General features: G+C 42.0%; 1 protein-coding gene across 22 annotated transcripts in view; it reads right to left on the reverse strand.

Annotated features, from left to right (window-relative positions):
• The window catches only part of RBFOX1 (RNA binding fox-1 homolog 1), a 2,430,619-nt gene that overhangs the window by 748,885 nt on the left and 1,660,705 nt on the right, over window positions 1-21,029 (reverse strand). The window lies entirely within an intron of this gene.

Below are 21,029 nucleotides of genomic sequence, written 5' to 3' on the forward strand. Positions count from 1 at the left end.
ACTGATTGCCAGAGTCATTGGAGGAGATTCAAAATGCACATTGGTGCATGGGATATACACACAGAAACAGCTACCTAGCAATCTGAGGTCTGAGAGTTTTTTTTAGATTTGATCTTCAGTGAGCAATTAGGAGAATCACATTATATTTGGCAAAGTTTGTTGAGAAATAACATACCAGTGGATTCATTTAGTGTGAGAAAATAATTCCAGCCCATCCAAAGAGAATTTTTGTTTGTTTGTTTGTTTTTTAGTATAGTTACTCACGCAGGAGTCCATTTATTTATATCATTAGTGTTCAAAACAATATTTAAGAGATATTTCTTTCAAATGCTGTGCTCTGTGATTTCTGATTATTAATGGTGGTTGTTGCAGGAGAAGAACGTGCCATATATTTAGGGCTGAGAAAGAGAAAACTGGGAGTGGGGGAAACGTAACAAGAGGTGAGAATACTCACCATCAGGAAGTGACAGAGAAACAGCAGCTAGATGCAAAATGGCCACTATAAAGCTGGAGTGTTGGACTGTTCCACTAGAAATAATGGCAAAAGAATCCTACAAGGAAATCCAACTGAGAAGGATTAAGAGGGGCCAGAAAGTCACAGAGGAAGGCGGCTTGCAGAAGAGAGGCTGCTTCCATTCTGTATCCCCAGTATGGCTCTGATCGAGAAATGTATAGAGCAAGGCCTGTGTTGAAGTAATGAGACTACACACAGGCTTAAAGTTGGGCATGTTCTTAAGTAGCTTGCTGGACTGGGGTCTAGATCACAATGTGGTATCCAAACATGTGCCAAATGCTTTTCATTAAAAATAAAGTTGCTGCCCCAAGAGTCTGCCAGTCTATGTTTCCTCTGAAGTATCGCTGGGATTTCTTCCAGCTGAACGTAGGCTCTGATTTCAAAGTTAGAATAATCTGTGTGTTCCCATGACAGCCAAGATGAGAAAATAAAATAAATACAAACCTATGTGGAGTCTGCATTTGCCTTAGGTATTTATAACAGACTGTACACCCATAGGGCAGCAAGAGGGGATGAGGAAAGGCAGCAGAGAGATTCCCTGTGTGAAGGGGCTAATAAGAACCCTGCAAACACACCTGCAGAATGCAAGGCGTGAACAAGGGTGTTTGTGACTGGAAGCATTAGACAGCCCAAAAGGACTGATATCCTGCCTTGCCCTTCACATCATTTGGCAGGCTTGGGCCAGTGCTGAAGAGCAACAATACTGCAATGGCTACTTCAGTGAGAAACCCCAAAGCCATTCTGCCCGTCTGTGTCCTCTGTAGGTAGGGTATTGGTGCAGTGCTCTCCACAGCTCACATAGCTGTGGTTATTCTGGTCTGGTCTTTACTGTTGATCTCATTATTTCAAATTATTATTTTATTTTAATAAGACAGATTTTCTATAGGCCAGACGCTCTTTTCCCATGATGTTTTCCTCCTGTTTGTTTACACCCGATGTTTTGTGAGTTGCAATGTTATTACAGGTGTCAACAGCCATTAGAAGGTGTCTACAGTGTAATTGACTGCAGTGTTATTTACCCCAGTGAGCAGGTATAAATATTTAATTTTTGCGCACCATATGACAATGAGAATTCTTTCAGACAATAAATATTTTTATTGTTTTTCTCATGCGATAAGTATCGGCCGCTGAGACACAAGTATTTGCATGAAGGGTGTTATCAGATATATCCATTCCACCTAAAAGCCATGGTGGATCATTTTTATTTAAAAAGTATGCTGTTACTTCCCAAATATAACAGCAGTTAGAAGTGTGCTTTATTTGTTTTTTTTTTCTTACACCCAAGAAAATAGATGGATGAATTAATAAAAAAGCAGTAGAATAAGCCAAGAGTTGAAAACTTAACCCTGCTACTTCTCGGACCAATCTTCCTTAAAGAGGCATTCTCTAGGTAAAATAAAACAGTAGTGTCACTTAAGAGAAAATATGTTGAAATTGACCTCATATTCAGGGAATAGCAACCTAATTTGGCCTATGAGGCTGAAGGAATGTACACGTAGCCCGAAGCTGTTAATAACAAAGATGAAGAAACAACATGTCATATAGGTAGGTGCTGTCTCACTCTTTGTAGAAAGATACCAGGTTAGTGCCTAAGGCATATGTGAAGCTGTTCCTAATATGGATGATTAACCTTATACCTGCCATAGTTTGGGAGCATAAAAAGATTTGAATATCTAGAATACGAACAGTGTTAACCATTAAGGTTTAAAAATGAATTGTATTTTGGTAAGAATGGTTTAGCGTAAAAATAAAATAATCAATAGGGATTTGTATTTTTTGCTGTCGGAAGAAATCACCATTCAACCACAGTATTCACCTTCATAGAGCAAACAGTGACTTGAGGGCAGGAGAGAACCTTTATAGAAGTTAAACAAACAATTCTGAATATAAGGAAGCTGTTGGACAGATATCACCTCTCTACTCTTGTCTAACACAGAGATAATATTAGATGTGATAAATATGTTACAAAACAGTTAGTATAAGATTCCTAATATTATTGATAATTATGATACTATAGCCTATGAATAGTACAGAAAGTTTTGCTAAATTCTATTAATTTAAATCTATATATGAACTAAGGAAATTCACCAAGCCTTTTGCTGTGCTATCAACCAGATTTTCTGTGCCAGATGGGGGCATCTGGAGAGATTTAGTCCCCACGGTTATTATTTATACAGCAAATTATTGTTTTGTTTTCTGAGGGAATTTGAAAGTGGGAGTTTGAGAGAAAGCCTAATCTACATAAAGCTACGCAGAGAATTAACAACTCTAATTTGTTTATGTTTAAACTCAACATGGAATTATAGCAAGTACCCTTATAATTCAACCTATACTCTCGCAACCGTCTTTGACGCATGCTTCTGGGCTCATATAACAAGATAATAATTTAAAGAGAGAGAAAAGGGGAGATTTTTGATCTATTAATAAAATTTAATGAAACTGCCACCATAAAATGGTAAAATTGCAAAGGTTTATAGAAAAACAAAACTATGGAGAGACAAAGGTGGATGAGATAATATTTTTTAGTGGACCAACTTTTATTGGTGAGAGAAACACGTTGTCAAGCTTACAGAGAGCTCATCTTCAAGTCTGAGGTTTAGCCTACTTCAGGTCTGAAGAAGAGCTCTATGTAAGCTTGTCTGTCTCATCACAAGAAATTGACTCAATAAAAGATATTATCTCACCCACTTTGTGTCTCTGATATCCAACAAGGCTACAGTCACACTACATAAAACAAAACGCTGACAAATCAGGCTTAAAGTATCATGTTTTAACTTGTGATTCTCTCACATACTATGTGAAGACTACACCACTTCTATTTAAAAATCTCAGATGGGTTCTTTTGGAAAGAAGTTTAACTTTCTGCTTTATTAAACAGTGTTTTACCTACTTTAGAGGATTTACATTACAGAAGAAAACCAGTCAGACTTCATTATTCTCACAAGTATATGGAGCAAGAAAATATCTCTCCATAATTAAGGCAGGCAGCTTTCAAGTATAAATCAGATTTTTGCCCTTCCTTACCACTAAACCTGGGGCAAAGCTCAGCCAATCTAACTGACTTTCTCAAGATCAATTTTTCACCAGATTTTTATTTAAACAAATAAAATAAACATTACAGGATCAAACATTTTTATTAGATATGAGAGTTTGAAAGTGTTTCTTACATTTATTGGGACATTGCTTCATTTACCCCCAAATCTCCACAAAGTGTATAGTCAAAGGCATTGGTATAGTCAAAGGCATTGGCAATGCTTTTGACTATACACTTTGTGGAGATTTGGGGGTAAATCTAGAACCTGGCTTTTCAGTGCATTGAACAATGCTAAAATAATGTGTGCTCCATGCCAGGAAAGGAGGTATAGGAAAGAATGGGGGTGGGGGAAGGGAAGGGCCTCATGGACTGCGTAGAAAGCTGGTAGCCAAGAAATCTCAGATGATATTGCTGGCCTTGCAGCAATGTGCGACCATAACAAGTAGCCTGAGCCAGCATTCACTTAGAAACAATGGAAAGACTCCCATTGACTTCAAGGATCTCTAAGATCTTTGAAAACAAGGTGAACTATTTAACCTTTTAAAAATGGGAAAACAGGCAGAAAGAGATTAAGGCCCAGGCTCAGCAAAGCACTAAAGCACCTGCTTATGTCCCACTGACTTCAAGCACAAAATATACAGCAGTGTCAGACAGTTTTATGACGTCCCATGTAGCTCTCCCTGAAACATACCTCAAGCCATTTGTTAGCTTGCAAAAACATCCCCTGGCAACATTTATTCCTAGATATTTTCTTCCCTTTCTCCTCTTTGAGAGAGTGTTTGCCCTTTCTCTGCAAACAAAGTAATGCATACTCATGTGATTCAAGCTTCAGTAAGATGCAGCTATCCTTTAAGCTTCCCTGCAGTGAGGAAGGAACTTGTCTGGGCCAAGTTGCACTAGAAGTTTTCTTGTGCCATTGACAGGTTCAGTAATGATTCTCCTTGTTAGGGAAACTGAAATGGGCAATATCTTTTGGCCCTGAAGGATCTGTTTACCTAAGTAGATACATCATACCCATCACTATGGCATTTGAGGACTTTAAATAAAAAAACCCCAAGCAAGCAACAGGTCAACTCTTCCCCCTTCTGGTTCCATCCATCTTCCCCTATACCAGTGTTTCTCCAAAGTATTTGATTGTGCTTCTCCCTTCTTTGTGTCTGTAGTAGTTTATGCCCACCCCCATCCCCAGGTGTCCAGCCACCAGCTGCCACTCTCCAGCCACCCAGCTCTGAAGGAAGAGCCGAGAGTGGTGGGTGCTGGCCAGGCACCCAGTTCTGAAGGCAGTGCCTCTGCCAGCAGCAGCACGGAAGTAAGGGGGGCAATACCATACCATGCCACCCTTACTCCTTCACTGGTGCTGGTGGTGGCGCTGCCTTCAGAGCTGGGCATCCAGCCAGCAGCTGCTACTCTCTGGCCGCCCAGCTCTGAATGTGTGCAGTAAGGTTTTCTTTTTCCCCCGAAAGCTTCACACACACCCCTATAATACATTCCGTGCTCTCCCAGTTTGAGAACCGCTGTCCTACATTATGATTCCCAAGTGACTGAGCTACACTGCACCTTCCACCTCCTCATGATCTGACACTGAAAGATTCTATATTTTATGTCCATCAAAGGACATTTCCAGGTAAGTATCATGTTAGGTTATCTACAAGTTCTCACAAGGCAGCAGTGCTTTAATACATTGAATGGGTGATGAAAGGTCCTTTTTTCCTCATCGTTCTTTTAATGTTATGACTTGCAACAAAAATTGCAGAGTCTAGAAGAATCTGTTGGGATAATAAATGCAGTTATTAGGTGAGTTAATATTTCAGGGGACTTGAGGTCACACAAACCTGAATCTGACCCAGGTAAGTAGTGATCAAAATCTGTTGCCATCAAATGACTGTCTGGTTGCTTGTGTGAACTGAAAGTGACCTCGTTCCTGTTGGACAGGGTTGCATATCAACACAACACTGTTATTCATTCCATTGCTTCATTCATGTGCATGGTACTTTGGTAATGACACTCTCATCTGCAGTCTCAACAGTTAGACCAAGGACTAAACATGCCTAGAGACTGAATAACTGCCTTTAGGGGAGTGTGTCCTCTGCCAGAATAGGGTTAATCTCAGGGGTGAGAGTGAGCGGGTACGGGTCGGTACGGCGTACCGGTAAGAAGCTGGTACCGGCCCATACGCAGTCCACATTAAAGCGCTGCCACGGCAATGCTTTAATGTCCCTGCCCCTTTTGTCTCCCAGGGTCCATACCAGCAAGGCCGCCAATGGGGGGAGGGAAAAGGGCAGCAACGTTAAAGTGCTGCCGCGGCAAAGAACCATCCTTAAAGCGCTGCCCCTTCCTGGTTGGTGGCCCTGCAGGTAGGGACCCTACCAGGAGAGCTGCTGATGCGGGGGGAGGAGGGGGCACAAAAGGGGCAGGGACATTAATGTGCTGCCACGGCAAAGGACCCTGCTTAAAGCGCTGCCGCGGTGGTGCTTTAACGTAGTTTCCCCTTTTGCCACCCTCCCCACCCCACTGCTGACGGGGACAGGGGGAGCTGCCCCAGGGCTGCGATTTAAAAGGGCCCAGGGCTCCAGACACTGATGCCACTATCGTGGCAGCAGCTGGAGCCCCGGGCCCTTGAAATCCCTGCTGGAGCCCCAGACTGTGCAGGCCAGGTGGCATAGAAGGGCTGGCTGGGGGGGACGCTCACCCAGCCCCGCCCCTTCCACCAGGCCCCGCCCCTTCCAGGGGCCAGAGCTGGCACCCATACCGGTAAGTCTTTGGAGTTACTTTCACCCCTGATTAATCTTTACTGTGAAAGTAGTGTGAGAAGCTTACCCTGCTATTGCCTAAACTTTACTTATTTGGAGCTTGAAATAAGGATTACATTCTGCACTGCTGTTGACCTGGCAGCACCTTTATGGGCAATATATTTACTTTGCAATAGACAAATAAAACACAGTCATTTTCATTTATCTTGGTTTAACAAGGCACAAATAGCCACATAATAGCTACCTCATAACTATAGACCAAGTGGATACATGGAGAGTACCATCAAGACAAAAGTGGCCATATTGAGCAGCTGGTGTAAACTGGCATTCCTTCATTGAATTCAGTACCATGAAGCCACTTTACAGCATCTGGGAATCTGGTCCAAAGTTCTTTACCTCGTGTAAGAATTACACATTTTGGAACCTAAAAATTGCAAAGTGCATGACTTTTTTTTTTTTTTAAGTACTTCCTCTATAGCTACAAATTAATCTGCAGGAATTGCATCTATTATGTGTTTATATGGTATAGTACTTCCCAGATAACTATAGACTAATTACACTTTTTTAGATATATCATACAAAAGAAAATAGTTTCAAATTCTCAATACCTACCTAGACAACAATTTTAGACATAGATTTTTATAATACTTTGGAACTGAAAGTGCAATTTTCATGACATGAAGGAGGGTGAAAATGCCTAAAAGCCAGATGGTAAATAAACCACAGTTCATCATTTAAGTTCATACATAGCAGTCTCACATTTTTCATGAATTCCCAGTTTATACTTAATACAGAGAAGACAATAATGATGTATTACATTCCTCTCTCTCAGACTATCAATCTAGTCCAGGAATGTTAATCACTCCTGTATCGGAAACAGAAATAACTTCTAGTAAGCAAAAAAGTTGCGAAATGCAAATTATCACTTTGTATCAACAAAAACAAAACTCTGGTTAATTCTCCTTATTTAGCACAGATTATTGAGACTTTTCACTTGCATTAATACTTTTTCCAACATAGATCAAACATGTACACAGTGGTGGTGTAGCTGTGTCGGTCCCAGAACATTAGAGACCAGGTGGACAAGGTAATGTCTTTTATTGGACATTCTTGTGGAGAGTGAGACAAGCTTTTGAGCTTACACAGAGCTTTTCCTCAGGTCTGGGCAATTTAGACCTGGTCTACACTACAGGGTGAGGTCAACATCATCTGCTTTGTATCAACCCAGATGGAAGATTCTTCACTTAAATTAGCTCCTGCCAAAGTGCCTCTCTGCACTGATTTATTAACACCATCTTCCCGAGCAGCACAGAGTCACAGTCGATGTAATTAAGTCAACAGAGAGTATGTCTACACTATGAAATTAGCTCACATCTTCAGGAACTCTGGTCTGTATGAACAGCTGCAGCAAGGGACTTACTTTCCAGACCAGAAAATAGCTATTGGGGATGTTGCAATGCCTATAGTTATCCTTGGGGACCCAGCCTAGCTCTTAATGCCATGGCTCATGAAGCCATACACAGGCACTCTGGACAATAGTCAGGAGCAGTTCAACTATAGGCTAAGCAAGTGCAGAATGGTGGTAGAATGTGCATTTGGACATTTAAAAGTGTGCTGGCGCAGTTTATTGACTCGGTTAGACCTCAGAGAAACCAATATTCCCATTGTTATTGCTGCTTGCTGTGTGCTCCACAATATCTGAGAGAGTAAGGGGGAGACATTTATGGCGGGGTGGGAGGTTGAGGCAAATCGCCTGGCTGCTGATTACACGCAGCCTGACAGCAGGGCGGTTAGAAGAGCACAGCAGGGCATGCTGCACATCAGAGAAGCTTTGAATACCGGTTTCATGACTGGCCAGGCTACGGTGTGAAAGTTCGGTTTGTTTCTCCTTGATGAAAACCCACCCCCTTGGTTCACTTTACTTCCCTGTAAGCCAGTTGCCCTTCCCCTTTTGATCACTGCTTGCAGAGGCAATAAAGTCATTGTTGTTTCAAATTCATGCATTCTTTTTTTAATTCATCACACAAATAGGGGGATAACTGCCAAGGTAGCCCAGGAGGAGTGGGGGAGGAGCGAAGCACAAGGCCACACTGCACTTCAGAAGTTATTAAATGCCAGCCTTCTGTTGCTTGGGCAGTCCTCTGGGGTGGAGTGGTTGGGTGCCCGGAGCCTCGTCCCTGCCCCACGTTCTTGGGCGTCTGGGTGAGGAGGCTATGGAACTTGGGGAGGAGGGTGGTTGGTTACACAGGGGCTGCAGTGGCAGTCTGTGCTCCTGCTGCCTTTCCTGCACCTCAAGCATACGCCGGAGTGTATCAGTTTTATCCTCCAGTAGCCTCAGCATTGCTTCCTGCCTCCTCTCATCATGCTGCTGCCAGCTCTCCTCTTGCTCCAGCCAGTTGTCCTCGCATTCATTTTGTGCTTTCCTGGACTCTGACATTGTCTGCCTCCATGCATTCTGCTGGGCTCTTTCAGTGAGGGACTGCAGGAGCTCAGAGAACATTTCATCATGAGTGAGTTTTTTTCCCCACCTTCTTATCTGCGCTCCTCTGGGACAGAGATGATAGGGGGAGCGTTGAAACATTTGCAGCTGTGGGAGGAAAAAAAAGGGAGAGTAGTATTTTAAAAGACACATTTTAGAGAACAATGGGTAGACTCTTTCACGGTGAACCAAGCTGTTAACATTACACAGCACATGAGCTTTCTTTACAAGGTCGCATTTTGCCTCTTATATTGAGGGCCTGCTGGTTTGCTGTGAGAGATCACATACGCAGGGCCAGGCGACAGACTTCAGCTTGCAGGCAGCCATGGTAAGCCAGTCTTTTAGCTTCTTTAACCTTCATAAGATGTGGCAATGGTTTCAAACAGCAGCACCCTCATTTCCCATACCAAGCACCCATTGGGTTGGCCATTTAAAAGAAGGGGCTGTGGTTTTCAGGTTAACATGCAGTACAAAACACAACTAACCCCCCCACACACACTCCATTCTCTGGGATGATCGCTTCACCCCTCCCCCCACTGCGTGGCTAACTTCTTTTCAGCCACAGGCACACAGCCCAGCAGGAATGACCACCTCTGGATGTCCCCTTAATAAAATTCCCCTATTTCAACTAGGTGACCATGAATGATATCACTCTCCTGAGGATAACACAGAGAGATAAAGAATTGCTGTTGCTTGAATGCCAGCCAACACCAGGACCATACGCTGACATGCTTTCTTATGCAATGATTCCAGACTATGGACTACTGGCCTGGCGTGGGTAAAGTGTCTTACCATAGAGGAGGCAATAAGGCTGCCCTCCCCAGAAATCTTTTGCAAAGGCTTTGGGAGTACCTCCAGGAGAGCTTCAAGGAGATGTTTGTGGAGGATTTTCACTCCATCCCCAGACACATTAACAGACTTTTCCAGTAGCTGTACTGGCCAGGAATGCATCCTAAGGCTTCAAGGAAATGAATCATTAAACATGCTTGCTTTTAAACCGTGTATTATATTTACAAAGGTACACTCACCACAGGTGCTTTCTCTGCCTTCAAGGTCCAGGAGCCCAGTTTGGGGAAAGGTATTGTCTCCAGGGTGATGAATAGTTCCTGGCTGTCGGGGAGAATGGTTTCTCCACTTGCCTTCTGTGTGCTGTCTTCCTCGTCCCCAAAATCCTCATCCCTGTTGTGTAAGACTCCCTTGCAGGAGTCCACGTACAGGTGTGGGGTAGTTGTATGGGCACCCCCTAGAATTGCATGCAGCTCATCATAGAAGCGACATGTCTGGGGGTCTGACCTGGAGTGGCTGTTTGCCTCTTTGGTAGGCTTGCCTGAGCTCCTTAAGTTTCATGCAGCACTGCTGCGGGTCCCTGTTATAGCCTCTGTCCCTCATGCCCTTGGAGATTTTTTCAAATATTTTGGTATTTCGTCTTCTGGAACCGAGTTTTGATAGCACAGATTTGTCTCCCCATACAGCAATAAGATCCAGTACCTCACGTTCAGTCCATGCTGGAGCTCTTTTGCGATTCTGGGACTCCATGGTCACCTGTGCTGATGAGCTCTGCATGGTCACCTGTGCTGATCAGCGAGCATCAGGGGATCCAGCCAGTCTCCCCGGTCTTAGTCCAGGAGGTCTCCGACTCTCGTGACTTCCGCCAGGACCAAACTCTGGTGCACCGAGTGGGACTCCACCACCTGCACATGGAGCTGGGGGTTATGTAGCAGGGGCTCCGCAAGGAGATCTGCTCCCACAGTGGCCGCTGCGGACCTGGTCGTTGAAAACAGTTTCCAGGTCCGGAGGAGGTCCTGGTAGAAGACCGGCAGCCTGGAGAGGTCTCGCGGAAAACCTCTCGGACAAAGATAAAAGAGCTGCCGGTCGTATCGGAGCCCTTGGAAGCGGCGCAGGAAAGCGTGCGCCAGTATGCTACCTGCACTATAGAGGAGCCTCTGCAGGGCCTGGAGGCGGAAGACACTGACCTGAGTGTGCAGACACTTCAGGCCCTGCCCTTCTTCCTTCAGGAGACTAACAGAAGGCAGATATATTAGCCCCAGGTTAAGTACGTCCCTTTTTCCTGGGTAAGGTAACAGGGAAGGTTCCAGAACTATCAGGAACCTTCTGGAGACAATTAAGACAGACAGGCTGATTAGAACACCTGCAGCCAATCAAGAAGCTGCTAGAATCAATTAAGGCAGGCTAATCAGGGCAGGAGCTCACTTCAGTTTGTGGGTGCGTGTGTAATGAGCTGGGAGCAAGAGGTGCTAGGAGCTGAGAGTGAGAATGCATACTGTTGGAGGACTGAGGAGTACAAGCATTATCAGACACCAGGAGGAAGGTCCTATGGTGAGGATAAAGAAGGTGTTGGGAGGAGGCCATGGGGAAGTAGCTCAGGGAGTTGTAGCTGTCGCACAGCTGTTACAGGAGGCACTCTGGACAGCTGCACTCCACAGGGCCCTGGGCTGGAACCCGGAGTAGAGGGCGGGCCCAGGTTCCCCCCAAACCTCCCAACTCCTGGTCAGACACAGGAGGAGTCGACCTGGACTGTGGGTTCAGAAAAACGGCCAAGCTGAGGGCTGCCATGAAGCTCCAAGGTGAGCAAATCCGCCAGTAAGCGCAAGACCCACCAAGGTAAAAGAGGAAATTTGTCACAGTGCCCAGTGAGGAGGTGCACGGCCAACTCACAGAGCCAAGTGTTCATGCATACACAAGTGATTTAATAACAGCAGTGGCTGTATGCCAACCTAAATTAGGTTGACTTAATTTTGTAGGGTTAGGACTTGTCTAGACTGCTACTTTACAGCACTGAAACTTTCTCGCTCAGTGGTGTGAAAAAACAGTGTAAAGTGGCAGTGTAGATAGTGCACCTGACCCTTTAAGCCACAAAGTGATCACTCTATATCTAATCTCTCAATCCTCAAAGGAAACCTGCACAACACTTTCTAAAGGCGAGCCTGGGAGCGTAAATTCAGAACTTTGCTAGACATATGGACTGAAATTAGACACTAGATTTACAGCTTACACCAATCTATAACCCACAAAAAACACCATCCACTTCCGCCACTTCTCCCTGGCTTCCTTTCCTCCCTATGACTGGAGGAGTATTAACAGGCCACTTCATAGTGAATGGTCCCTTGAAATGTGTGTTAACTACTTATGCAAAACAATCTGTTTCATCTTGTATTACACCTAAACCATATTTAAACAAACCAAATTATTTTTGTTTGGTTTGTTTTTTAAACAGCATAGTGCTAGGTACCTGCAACTTGCATTGATTTAAAATACTTGTCCAGACCAAGCCCTTAAACTGGGAAGCATCTGTTTAAAGATCACATAATGCAGCAATTTTAGAATGTTATTTTATTTAGCCTCCCAATAACAAAGCATTTCCTTCAATACACAACTGCAGTGTAGTTTATGAGGGTGAATATTTTGTGTACTGATTTTGTCTCACTGAGAATATAAGATTTACGAGAGTACCTATGTTTTAATTGTGCACCAGGGTTGTTAATTAAAACTTGACAGTAGAAATAAACCATAATATTAACATCAATTTATGTGAGGCAGAATCAAGAACTAATGCATTTTTTTCTTTCACTAGTTTTTCTTTATACACCAGAACATGCAATTTCTCAGTTTAATTACTCAATTATACATTACTTGTAGACATCACAGTCAAATTGTACATCTTATATTCGAAAAAAAAAAAAAACTTTAAAAATGGAAATTTGTTTATGTAGGATGGCAGTTTTAGTAAATCTCTGATGGGAATTTATCTTTTTTCCTAGAACTATACAACTAAAATACTTTAGAAATATGCATAATGTTGTTTTTATAATAATGTATATTGTGTACATACAAATGAGATTTTCAAAATCACACCTAGAAGTTTGGAAATCCAGTTCCCTTAAATGAGAATTTGGTATCCTAATCCATTAGATGGTTTTCAAAATCTCAAGATATATAAGTGTTTTCCTTCAACTGCCCCCAGTTATTATAACAGGAAAATAAAATATTTAAAAAATAGGAAAACTGTAAAAAAGGAATGTAAATTAGCATAACGAACTGCATGGTATTCCCTACTGTGCTAACAGCAATACTTCACAATTTTCATTTTCAGAATGCTTTACAACCATTGCACAATCATGCAGGATGATATCAGGAAACTCTCATAAAAGCCAAAAGGAAAATCCTCTCAGAACCAGTGGCAGGCCACAGGCTGCAGTACGTTGCCTCTGCAGCCACATCTCAAGTCTAAGGGATGACTTAATGGCTGATACTTCTACAGGTTGCCATAAGTACCCTACCTAATTAGAATTATTCCTTTTTTAACTTAATGTTAAGATATGTCTAACATGTCAAGGCTGAATCCCCACTCTGTCACTCCAAGTGCAGATGGTGGGGGCCCGCAAGGTTACAGCTTCTCTGACCTTCGCTTGGTAAACGCTGCAACCACCCAAATGCAAAAAAACCCCTTTGAACCCAAGTAGGAACACTTGGGAACTCATCCCTATAGGGTACTGTCAAGCCCTTTCACACACACACCCCGCCCCCCAGGGAAGAGCTTAGAAAGAAAACAAAGGAAATTAGCTGTGGCTACCAGCTAATCAAACAATATGCACAAATCTCTTAGAACACCAAAAATCCAATCCTGTTCTTAAAAAAGGTTAAAAAAAACCAGAAAGCAAACACATTTGGAACTTAGGCTTTTTGCTAGATCTTAAAAAAAACAATTACAAAAATTACGCATCAAGATAGCTCTCTTGAGGTTCAGCTTAAAAGGTTACAAGCAAAACAAAAACATCTGGGTTTAGCCCAGAGGAGACCCACAAGCCAAAATAAAAAAAAATAAACCTGTTTGCATCTAGCAAAACATTTCTAATTTACTTACATATTGGGGGGGGGGTTCCAAATAAGTAATTCTAGGTATGATCTGATGAATTTTCATACCTGGTTCAAGCCTTACACAGCATTTCTGCTTATATCATTGCTGCTCCGTGTCCCTCCAGCCCAGAGAACAACAGACAAAGGGAAAGTTTCTTTCCCAATTTTAAAAAGTTCTACCTTCCCATTGGCTCTTTTGATCAGGTGCCCACTCCTTTTCTTTTACCCGTGGGCTTGTTAACCCTTTACAGGCAAAGCAAGCAGAGAACAAACACCAAGAGGGATTTTACAGCTAACTGGCTGGCTGGGTGTCCATAAGGGAGCTACCCCCCCTTCAGTTATCACACAACGTTAAAATGAAGTTTTTCTGTCTCTCTCTCTCTCTCTCTCTCTCTCTCTCACACACACACACACACAGAGTATAAATGTACCTGTTATTGACTAATGTCCTCAGATAGAACTAGGACACACATTTTATTCTTTTATTTAGACTTCTAACCAAAAAGAGGGGGAAACACCTATTCAGATATTGATCAAAGAGAATATAAGCCCTTTAAAATAGAAACGGACAAAAAAAAAAACCCCACACCACAGCAAAACAACCCCCCAAATAAATATAGGCAACATGAAACTAAAACCAAAGTAATATATCATGTATCATCAGGAGAGTGTCATAGCTCTTTAAAATAAAAAAGGAAGAAAAGTAATCAATTTGGAGTCTTTATTAAAATATATGGCAACACTACCTTGCATTTGGTAACTCCTTTTTATGTACTTTTTTTAATAGATGTACACTTAAAATGAAATGTTTTTAGGTGTTAGCAAGATGCCCTGTTTAGCTTGGTTGCCTGCATTGCACATATCCAAGGAACTATATGTAATGATAGAGATAATAGTGCTGCCAGGAAAAATATTATTTCCATCAACACTTAAGAAGATGAGAACAACTAGTAAGAAGAGCATTGTCTAACCAGACACAGATATGAAGCTGTTACCTACTGTACTTTAAGCAACTTGTTCAGAAATGCATTCAATCACTGCAGAATTTCAGGAAGATTAATGTTACAGGAACCAGGTTTAAATTCAGCATTTGCCAGTGACTCAAAGTCACTCCCAGTGTGTAGCAGGAAGCAGCATCAATATGCAAATGAGGAAAATGACCATCTCTGTTTGCCATGGTTCTATACACCTTAGGAAGTAAGCCTGCTGCAACAAATTCACAGCCAGTAATATGGGTATTAATGGTACCTCCAGCAGTGCTGTCAGTGAAAGGACAGTAATAGTACTGTAGGCAGACTGGTTCAACTTTTCTCTTCAGAGGCAGCAACTTGCTGAAACTGGAGATTGGAGACAGATAGCTTTTTCATGGAATATTGCCTTTCATGTTCAGATGAATAAAAGTAGAGATTATATATATTACATCAAAGATTGCATTAAAATTTTTGTATCATATAGGAGTTCCCTTTGCAAATCAAGAAACCACATCCGAGTCTGTATCATCTTCTTTAAAAATGTACTGGAAAAATTACAATTTTTAATAATTACATATTTTAACAGAGATAAATCACCAATAGGCACATTGATTTCAAGATCCTAAAGTGTCACGCATCTTTAAGAAACATAGGACTGCCATGCCAGTTCAGGCTACTGGCCCATTAAGTCTGATATCCTACCTTGGGAGTGGTCAGTGCCTAAAGGAAGGCAAAAAGAAAGAAAAAAAAAAGAAATCTGTAATGTGGTTGTCTAATTGTACAATGTTGTACAAGGTGGGAAGAGGGAACTCTTTTGGACACCTGGTCTTCTAACTCCCTGAAGCATAAGACTCAATTAGGTCTAACTTAGCTAGGGTCTGAAAAAAGAACAGTTAACATATTCTTTGGGAAAGTATGCCTCCAAGCCTTCTTGTTCTGAGCTATTGAAGGAATTCAGTTTTAGTGGAAAACACCATCATGGAGTAAACAGTCTGCACACTTTAAAAAATCCTAACTTTTCATTGGAGTGAGAAGTGGAAATGGCATATAGAAGATATCACTCTGTTTTCACTGAAACTGGGAAAGACCATGCTGCCCTTGCCACAGAATAGGTCAGTATGGACTATAATCTCAGCCTGTGCATAAAAAAAAGAAAAAAAATCTTTAACGCTTTAAAGCTGACCTGAAGTGGAAGTCCCTAAAGTAAAAAGTGATGAGTTCATGCTCACCTACCAATGTCTCAATTCAAAAGGCACTGCATTTCAAATGCATTGTAATAATGTAACTCTCATCATATTTCCCCCCTTTGGATTGTTTCAGATAGCAGTTACTTAAAAAAATGGGGAATTTTCCTGACCCATGTCATTCTATTTCTAATCTATCTAGGCATCTGTGCTTATAATTCATACCGCTGCAGTTCCAGCTTCATGCCTTTGTGGAAGTCCCCCACAGCTTTTACTTTTCAGAGACGAAGTCAAGAAAACCTCCAATTCTGTCTTAACATCTTTAGTTTGTTCCTCTTCTTTGTTCCAACAGCTCCTTGATATGTCAAGGGATGCCCAAGATCACTGTAACAATGCAGGACTCATCCCTGCAGTGCTTCCTGCTGGCTCTCTGGGAATTAGCTCGTTTTCCAGCTCCGGAGCGCCCTCTGCACACCGGTGTTGATGCCACCACTGGCCCCCGTGTCCCTTCCGGACCCTAGTGCCCCTTTGTCTGGGGGTTCTGTCCCAGCAGTATCCCCTCAGTCTCTGGGTCTCCCCTCCCCAGGGAACCCCAACCCCCTAATCCCACCTTGCCTTAGTGCCTACTGCCAGTCATCATTTCGCCACCGCTCACTGGGGCCAACTGTAGCCTGTAATGGCCACTCATCATTGGCAAGGGGGAGTAGGACCTGCTGCCTCTGCTTAGCCCTGGTCTGCCCCTTTGCAGCCCCAGCACCTGTTTTAGGCCCCGCAAAACGCCCTGCAGCCTGGGAGGTTGTCAGGCTGGAGCTCCCCAACCCCTCTTGCCTTTCCCCAGCTCTGCCTTACCTCAGATCCCTGCTCAGCTCCCAGGCAACCAGGTCCTTCCCTCTCAAAAACTAGAGAGAGTGACTTAGCTCCTGCCTAGCAGCCCTTTTATAGGGCTAGCTGAGGCCTGATTGAGGCGTGGTCCCACCTGTGGCTACTTCCCCCTATCAGCCTATTCTTACTGGTTCCCTGCCACAGCCTGCTCTCAGAGCTGTTTTAAACTCTTCCGGGCAGGAGCGGGGTGACTGCCCCGCTACAATCACCTTTCCCATTCTTCCTGAAACTGTTCTCAGAGCTCTCCTCTTTCCAACCCTTAGACCACTCATCTAAGGAGGAAAGCAGAAGCCTTCCTCCCAGCAACAAGCAACAATGAAACTCAGTGCCAATGAAACAGCAGTCTCTCTGTGAGGTCCCAAATTCTTGAAGTTGATGGGAGTTTTGACATTGACTTCAGGGAGGACAGAATTTCACTCCTATAACGTCAAAACTCCAGTCAACTTCAGTGGAGCCAGGATTTCACCCAATAGGTCTCAGATGAATTTTGTGCCCGACAATGTACTATAACAGCAGTTAGGGCTGATCAAAGAGTTTAAGAGAATTGCTGATTCTTCCAACATAATCCAAGATATGTAAGGATGACCAGGGAGGCCTACTGGGCCATACGGAGGCTGATTCAGTCATACTGAATGTTCTTAAACTAACTGTTTCAAACTTTAAACAAGGCTTAGATTTAGTTTAAGGGAGAGGTGAAGACTCCAGGCAGTCCTCATTTTAATTGAACCCATTTACCCAGTCCTACTTGTAAGTGAGTTTCCTTGTAGTTTATATAATGTTTTTAAGTGTTAAAATAAAGTTCTCTTAACTCTGCTGAACTCAATCAGAAGCACAGAAATCCCTCACCACTCCCATTCAACATAAATACCGCGGATAAGTTTAAGAAAAAACAACAAAATTGTTGCATGTTTATATGAAACAAGCCTATGAGCCTTCTGAAGTTCACTTATCACTGCTTACATTGTTCTCCTCAGGAGACAGACAGATAGCCCCTATGTGATGCCTTAAGAGTAGGGGATGGGAGTTGGAATTGAATGAAGAGATAATTGATCATATTCATATTAGCCCATCCTGAGTTTCTTGCATCACAAAAGTAGGCTGAATATTGGTGTAAGAAGAAATTTCCCACATTCTTGACCACTATCAAAAATAGACTTCCCTGCATTAATCACTTTCTTCCCTATTTTATGTTTCCATGTTCCTTTGCTATTTACCACTCATCAGAAAGTTGTGTAATATTCATTTCTGAGTACATGACACACCTTTAGTATTCAAAAATATAGTCTCAAGCCTCCGTTTTAACTCCCAGAGGTTCCATTCCAAGGTCTATTTTGGCAAGGACCCTGGCAGAGGCTCCCACTGGGGAAAAAGGCTGTTAGTAGAGGCTGTTGCAGCAGAAAGCTAGCTGACATCTGTCCTACAAACAGAAGCAAGCACAGAGCAGAGCAATGTGGGCAGAGAAAAGGTGGATATATTGATTCCCTAGAGCCCCAGATAATCTTAAAGATGCCCTTCTCAAGTGTTAACTCCATGAATTTGAGCAGGATCTCCACCTGTGCTCCCTGGGGATCAATACTATCAGGACACACAGCTGGTGCAGGGAAATTTGTATTACATCGCCCTGTGCCAGGTGAGGTGAAAATCTAAATAGGAATCTTTAATCCAACAGAATTACTGTTTCTTAATCTCAGCAGATTTATATTGAGATACAATGGAGAAAAACTGAACCAAATGAACAATAATCAAGAAAGGACAATGGCAGGTATTTCCCCATACAGAGATACTACTGACTATTTAGTCATCAGTATGACTCCTTTGTTTCCCAAGAACATGAGGTCTAAACGGACATTCTACTGAAAGCCACAGTACAGAGCAATCTTGTTTCTTGATATACTGTATAAGGTTTTCATATGCATTATCCCAAGGACAGTCACTTTAGAGTGCTATTGTAAGGAAATGGCAGAGGGGGATGGGGGCGTGTGCAAAATATACGTGTTGTTCTAATCAAGGAGTGCAGTGTGGGAGATGGCATTATTAGATTTTTTTATATTTTCTTTCAGGGTAAGAAAGAGACTTAATTTAACCACAGTAGATACTCAAGCTATTACCTGATCAAAATAAATCTCTTTGTGAAAATAAACTAACTAGTGAGAAAGGCTTTACACATTACACCAGGGATGTGTAACACAAATAGAAAGTGTACAGTGACAATATTGTTTCAGAAGGAAGAGAATTAGAAGTGAAATTTGAAAATAACCATTGTCTGAAACAGAAAAGGAAACATAATGAAGTAACAGCAGTACACAAAATGAATTTGATTTCCTCAACAATGACACTGGCAAATGATACATTGACTCCCATTTATAATTTAGACTTCCTATAGCCATAGAAGGAGCTGTCTAAAACTATTACAAATGCGGTTGTCTGCCTCTTACTGCATGTTGCATGACTCAACTTTGTGCAGGATTTTGCAATAAAGTAGAGTGCAGAACAGATGTGGCCAATGTTCTATGATTTTAACATGCTTATTTTCATAGATTAAAAAGAGAATGTGTGTCTAGTACTTGTGAAAAGTGCCAGATGGACATCCCTGGTGTATCCGTATATCACATTTAGGCTGGCTATCAACAGACAAGCTTCTGCACAGTCGGATAAGCAGCTCTCAGAATGAGGGAGTAGGTCAGACTCGATGCCCATTCAAACCTACCAACACTGACAGCAAAGATACTGATTTGTATCTAATTTGGTGGTAGTGATTGTGATCTCTACATTTTCCAGCTGGGAACCATATTAAAACCACTAAACTAATATCACATATGCTATAGAATAGCCATCAGATGGTAACGTCTTTTGGAGACTACCAATCTTGGCTGGGCTAGACCACAACACACCAAAGTGAAGACTTCTAATTCCCATTAAAAGGTTCCAAGCCAGCCAGTCTTCAAAACCCTCCCCCAAAATGCCTCCACTCCATTGTCCCCAACTGATATTTCTGAAGAAAGTTGAGAACAGACATGGAAATTATTATTAAATTTTAGAATATTTGCATATTGAAACATCACTGAGAATAATTACAGTAACTTTTCAAAGCATCATTTGACATAAATGTTACAGAGCAATGGTTTTCCAAACACTGGCTCATGAAGGACTTCCGGGTGGCCCATAGAGAGCTAGCTGTTCATATGGTGTTGGAAAAGACACATACAGGCATATAGAGGCTGCAATCAAATTAGAAGTCCATCTGGAATTTTCTGAAAGCCAACTGTACTAGAGTAAACAAACTGGGGAAAGAACCAGCTAAAGCTATTCTCATACCCTTCCTGATTTATTTTATTTATCAGTACTTATCTATGGTATCTTTACATTTCTCTCTCTATATAAATATGTATATACACACCCACCCACACAAATAAAACCATGCAGTACAGAAGGATCTATATCGATCCTCTTTTATTGCATGACTATACACTTTTATTTGGATGCATTGTTCCCAAGCACAAACTGTTCTGGAATTTTTAAATCATATTATACAATTTATATACAAAACAAATAATAAAAATCATTAAGTTTAGAAAACAGTTTTATTTGGGAAGACAACTGTACAGAAAAGCTTAAAGTACCTTAGGAAGCTATTTCTAACTCTAAAAAAAGAGTCTGGTTGCTTCATATGATTTCTGCTTTTCCTCCATCCTAAAATTTCCCATGCACTGCACATATCGTATTCTGTAGTTGAGACAGTGCAGAATTTTCTCAACCAAGATACAAGCCCTTTAAAAGAAGATTTCTTAATTTATTTGGTTTGTATAAGGCATCTATCAATATGCTCTACAGTAGGTAGATGCACAATTCATAATAAAAATACATTTTACAAATACATCTAAGATGACACAATTTCAGGTGAAAACTCCCCAACCTGCAAAAATTAAGATCCTCCTTATTCAACTCCACCTTATTAAAGGTCTGGGTAAATGGATAAGTGCTGGAATGTACTTTGAAGGACAAAAAATTCAGGCTCAAAAGGGAAAACAAATTTTAGAGGGGGGGGGGAGGGGTCTTCTGATGAGAAACTGTGGCAGCCAGCCATATCATATGTAAATCTAGGGACTGTTAACTCACTTGTCTCCAGTGATTTCAGATAATGCTGTATAACACAGAAAAAAAGAAAGTTTCTGAAACACATGGCACTCAATCCATGGAACACTTTTATGTAGGTTAAAAGCAGCAACTTGAATTGCACCTGGAATTGTACTAAAAGTAAGTGCAGTTTCTGAATCACTGATGTAATATGCTCCATAAAAGAAACTCCACAAAGAAGGTGTACAGCCATATTCTGCACAAAG

This window comes from Lepidochelys kempii, chromosome 10 (genome assembly GCF_965140285.1).
Source record: "Lepidochelys kempii isolate rLepKem1 chromosome 10, rLepKem1.hap1, whole genome shotgun sequence".
Classification (NCBI taxonomy): Eukaryota; Metazoa; Chordata; order Testudines; family Cheloniidae; genus Lepidochelys; species Lepidochelys kempii.